We start from the raw sequence: 6,180 nt of genomic DNA, 5'->3' as shown, positions 1-6,180 counted from the left end.
GATATGTTTAAATATCAGTGTTATTCATTCATCACAAACATATAATTAATAACCTAAAGAGACTTCATAAAACTTAAAAATGCTATTAAAAGAGGAAAGCTGACAACAGCTGATCAAGGTAAATAAATGCTTCTACTTCCTAATCTTGTAAGTAAACTTGATTAGTCCCTTGCCTGCAGTCTCACTGGACTTGTAAAGAAGCACTTCTTACTGTATGTCATTTCTATCTGGCAGCAAAATGCTCCCTAAACAGTGTTTTTGCCAAGCCTGCAAAGCATTTGGGGAGATGTAGGAAAAAATGGCTGACCTGGGCGCCAATCTGTCATCGTTGAACACGGTGAAGACACACAAAAAAGTGTAAAACACAGGACTTAGAAAGAGAAAGACAAAGACTGACAAATCAGAAGTCAAGAGAAGGCACCGTGAGGAGCTTGTTACTGATGTTGAGAAAGTGTCATTCTTATGCTGATGCCACTTGAGACATTTATTGGGACAGTGGAGCACACATCATAGCATCTGGACTGTGTCAGAGCTGGTACATTTGGTGACCTGTTTTACACTTTCTAATGGTAATAAATCAAAGTTTGGTCATTGTTAGTTACAGTCAATAATTTTACGTCACTAAATCAATACATTACCTTGTCACGCTGCATCCTGCAAAAAGTCCAAAGTATCAAAAAGAAGATCTGTATCGCTTCCACAGCAAATGCACGGTTTAGCAGGAGCCACATCTTTACAACAGTGGGTGCTGGTGCTCATGGGAAATGCAGTCTTCATACTGAATAACTGATACAGATTTTGTTCATAGAAGTCACCAGATTCAACAAAACATGAACACTCCTCACAATGCCTTTAATCTGCATTGAACTTAGATTATTAGCTCAAGATTCTGGGTAATAAAATGTCAGGGATTCCTGGAAATTAAAACTACTCAGAAAAAAAAAAAAAAAGAAAAAGGTTGTTTCAAGAATTGAGAATTTCTTGTATGACCTCTGAGACATTTTCAGGTTTTTTTCTGGAATAAGTGTTTATGTTATGCTGTGAATGAGATCATACATGAAAAGAAATGAGGTTGCAACATCTTGATGGAGGTACAGATATAAAATAATAGGAGTGAATCATATTGCTGTTGCATAGCTAATAATATTATGGCATCAAAAACATCTACTGGTCTTATCTACAACCCTTCTTCAGGCATCTTTTGCAGTGTCTAAAGTGAAGAACCTTGCATTGGGTTCACCTTCTATAAAGCTCTGTTCAAATATGTTTTTTCAAAGAATGGTAATTATATACATTATTATATGTATAGTTTCAGATTAGTAACAGAGTAATAAAGGTTTCAACCTAATATCAACCAGTTTTTAATTGGCTAAAATACAGTTGACAACATCAACATGTCAGAAAACACATTTTTGTTTGAAGAAATTGTCCATTTAAGGAGTGAAAAGAAGGGTTGAAGTTATTATTGTGAAGCCATTTCTCAAAATTAATATTTAAACAGTATTTAAAATCCTGTCTGTGGAAAGTCATAATTTCAATGTTGACTATGAGCCACTGTATTGCTCTCATTAAAGGGAGTTGGTTATAAAATAGACACTATGAAATTAACACTGATGCCTCTTTCTGTACTACAAAAGCAAACACCACCATCAGCGAGAAGATTTATTATTTCTGTATATTTTCACAAAAGGTGATGAACAGAGCACTGTAAAAAGAGTTTTGTTTCACATTTTCCAATTAGAAAGATATATAAAAACAAGGTTGAGATTTTTTTTGTTAAAAATCATCATTTTCTCATAGGACAAGATCAGGAGAGACTGTTTTGTCCACTGGAGGGGCCTGAATTGACGCAAACTGAAAGTTCCTCACAATAGCTCCAAGCCAAAAAATAAATGTAATGCATGACAGGTGTCATGTGTCTCTTTGCAAAAGCAAATATCCTGGTCAAATCTGGCCTAAATATAACAATTTCATTACTGTAATCATCAAAAAGACAAAAAAAACAACTTTTGGACGAGTTTTCAGCATCTTCTCAAAGGTGGCCACAGATGTTTTTTCACCATCTATTCAATATAAAAATTTGTAGAGATTTCCATTTAAAGATACAATGATCAATATTTTCATATCAGCAATAGATCACATGACTTTTTTTTAATTCAAAGGTGTTTTTTCCCGACTGGAGTAAGATATCTGTATGGTACTGAGAGAATAAAAAAGAAACATAAATTACAGTCTACTTTATTTTTACTTGTCCACATCATGTACATATGTGTATAATAGATTGAGTAACAGAAACATACAAAACAATATGTGAGTGTTACATCACCTGTAATTAGTTTAGATCAGGGGTACTCAAATACAAATCTTAAAGGGGCACAAATATTTTTTTCAATGAGCCAAAGGTCCATTTAATGACATTGGTCAGACCATATGCAATAATACTGTAATATTCAAAACAAAATTTCCTTTTCATTCAAAATAACAACAAAAAATATGGACTACAGGTAAATGCTGTTGTGTGTTTTTGTGTCATAGACGTGTCAAGAGCCCTGCTTGCAGCTTGATATGATGATTTCAGTGCATTCCTGAATAATCAATTTAAATTAAGAAAAGGATTTCTATGTTTTTTTAAGTATCTCATATTTTTATTCGTCATTCAAAAACAAGAAACAGGTTTATCCTGGTCTAGATGTAAACTATTGCGGTGAGTTGGCTCTCCCTCCCTGCCACTGCATGGCACTGTGGCAGCTTTAAGTCGCTCAAGGTTGCTGGGCGGTGCCGAGCGCACAATTATAGACAGGTGTGAGTGACCATAGACGGTAAATAAAAATGGACAGCGTTGCTCTGCCTCTTCCCGTTGTACAGTTGAGAAGCCAAAAAACCCCGCTCCTGGGCTCAGCCATTGTGCAGCCACGCCATGGTAATTTCTGTGTTGCCACGGTAATGAGCTCCATCCATACAGCGTAACGTTCTGAAGCTTACGCTGGCCCGCTACGCTGAAAAACTTGAATCCTTGCCGCTCTACACTGAAGGCTACAGTCTATGTACGGGGTTTATACAGTCTACGGGCTTTACAAACAAAGGGTAACTACTATTTATTGCCGTATTGGAGTAAAATATATCAACATACCGCATGTAGAAAAAGAAAAATCACAGTGTCTTTTCTAATCGTTTCTTTGGTGGTCTGCTCGATCATGTATCTTTGGCAAAAAAACCCTGTATATTTAAGCTAGGTTAGCATCGTGGACTGTGACAGGTCTTTATATACAGGTCTAATATTACGTTGTTATATGTTATCATTGAATGTAACAGACATCTGCTATTCTCTTGTAACTTCAAGTTCACACATATGAATAAACCGCAAATTTTTATTTGTCTTCTCCTTGTTTCAGAAGGAGAACTCAGGGAACCCACGCGTCCTGGAAAACCTGGAAAACCTGGAAAACAGTTGACCAGTTTTCCAGTACTGGAAAACACCTGGAAAATGGGAGAAAAAGTAAAATGTCCTGGAAAAGCACATATAGTCCTGGAAAATTATTTCAACATGGCTGCGTGCGACCTGACCCTATTAACAAAACACATCCCCATTCATTGAAAGTTGAGTGCACGCTGTGCTGGAAAAGAAAGCGACACTGTGCAACTTTTTTCACATCTTTTCTCCTTCACTTCATAATCATGCATTCACAGAAGACGGGGGTATATTGTTTATGTTTTATGGTACATTAACCTTGTAGAGTGCTCTTTTGATTCAAAGAGAGAATATTTAAGTTATAGTGTGACCAGTGGAGTCAGCAGAGAGCTCGGGGGTCTGTGCCTCACAACTTTCTCTGCAGGCTGAGAGCTCAATTACCGTACTCTAGCTCAGTTGTTCTCAAAGTGGGGTCCTGGGACCCCTGGGGGTCCGCGAACCATAGCATGGGGGTCCGTGAAATAATTTGAATAAATTTCTAATAAATTATAAAATTGTGCTGTCATTACAAAACAGCATACACCGTTGTTATGATACCATTTGGTGGCTCGAAGGGACATGTGAGTCTTGCTACTGTTAATTTTCTGAAAGCGTTTAAGATCAATTACTTGAAAAGTATAAATGCTGTCATGTTGAGTCCACAAGGAATGAAATGACCCTCTGTTTTAAAGTATACAAGTGGTATTTACTTGATTCAAATTGAAGTGTTATCTGTTTATCACTATGGTACAGGTCTGAAGTATTTACATTGATACGTTTTACAATACAAATAGTTTCAAGGGCAACTAAGTGCAAATGGTAGGGTTAGGGTTAGGATTAGGGTTAGGGTAAGGGTTAGGATAAGGGTTAGGGTTAAGATTAGGTTTAGAGTTGTGATTAGGGTTAGGGTAAGGGTTAGGGTAAGGGTTAGGTTAAGGGTTAGGGTTAGGGTTAGGGTTAGGATTAGGGTTAGGGTTATGATTAGGGTTAGGATTAGGGTTAGGATTAGGGTTGGGGTTAGGATTAGGGTTAGAATTAGGGTTAAGGTTAGGATAAGGGTTAGGGTTAGGGTTAGAATTAGGGTTAGGGTTAGGATTAGAATTAGGGTTAGGATTAGGGTTAGGATTAGAATTAGGGTTAGGGTTAGGGTTAGGGTTAGGATTAGGGTTAGGGTTAGGGTTAGGGTTAGGATTAGGGTTAGGATTAGGGTTAGAATTAGGGTTAGGATTAGGGTTAGGGTTAGGATTAGAATTAGGGTTAGGGTTAGGATCAGGGTTAGGATTAGGGTTAGGATTAGAATTAGGGTTAGGGTTAGGGTCAGGGTTAGGATTAGAATTAGGGTTAGGGTTAGGGTTAGGATTAGGGTTAGGATTAGGGTTAGGGTTAGAATTAGGGTTAGTATTAGGGTTAGGGTTAGTATTAGGGTTAGGGTTAGGGTTAGGGTTCGAATTAGGGTTAGGGTTAGGATTAGGGTTAGGATTAGGGTTAGGGTTAGGATTAGGGTTAGAATTAGGGTTAGGGTTAGTATTAGGGTTAGGGTTAGAATTAGGGTTAGGATTAGGGTTAGGGTTAGGGTTATGGTTCGAATTAGGGTTAGGATTAGGGTTAGGATTAGGGTTAGAATTAGGGTTAGGGTTAGTATTAGGGTTAGGGTTAGAATTAGGGTTAGGATTAGGGTTAGGGTTAGGGTTAGGGTTATGGTTCGAATTAGGGTTAGGGTTAGGATTAGGGTTAGGATTAGGGTTAGGGTTAGGATTAGGGTTAGAATTAGGGTTAGGATTAGGGTTAGGGTTAGGATTAGAATTAGGGTTAGGGTTAGTATTAGGGTTAGGATTAGGGTTAGGGTTAGGATTAGGGTTAGGGTTAGGGTTAGAATTAGGGTTAGGGTTAGGATTAGAGTTAGGGTTAGGGTTAGGATTAGGGTTAGAATTAGGGTTAGGGTTAGGATTAGGGTTAGGATTAGAATTAGGGTTAGTATTAGGGTTAGGGTTAGAATTAGGGTTAGGATTAGGGTTAGGGTTAGGGTTAGGGTTCGAATTAGGGTTAGGGTTAGGATTAGGGTTAGGATTAGGGTTAGGGTTAGGATTAGGGTTAGAATTAGGGTTAGGATTAGGGTTAGGGTTAGGATTAGAATTAGGGTTAGGGTTAGTATTAGGGTTAGGGTTAGGATTAGGGTTAGGGTTAGGGTTAGGGTTAGAATTAGGGTTAGGGTTAGGATTAGAGTTAGGGTTAGGATTAGGGTTAGGGTTAGGGTTAGGGCTAGGGTTAGGGTTAGGGATAGGTTTAGGGCTAGGGTTAGGGTTAGAACCAGAACTAAACTTAAGCAAACAGAACCAGAACCAAACTCATGCAAACAGAACTAGAACCAAACTCAAGCAAACAGAACCAGAACCAAACCAAAGCAAACCCAACCAGAACCGAACCAGACCTGAACTAGAACCGAACTAGAACCTTACCAGAACCGAACCGGAACCGAAACTTACCAGAACCGAACCTTACCAGAACCATACCAGAACCATACCAGAACCTTACCAGAACCTTACCAGAACCATACCAGAACCGTACTGGAACCGTACCAGAACAGTACCAGAACCATACCCGACCAGAACCGAATTCGAGCAAACAGAAACAGAACCAAACCCAAGTAATCCCAACCAGAACCGAACCAGACCCGAACCAGAACCGACCCAGAATCAAACCAGAACTGAACCAGAACCGAACCGGAACCGAAT

The sequence above is a fragment of the Notolabrus celidotus genome, chromosome 13 (assembly GCF_009762535.1).
Source record: "Notolabrus celidotus isolate fNotCel1 chromosome 13, fNotCel1.pri, whole genome shotgun sequence".
NCBI lineage: Eukaryota > Metazoa > Chordata > Actinopteri > Labriformes > Labridae > Notolabrus > Notolabrus celidotus.
This window is presented reverse-complemented; position numbering follows the sequence as displayed.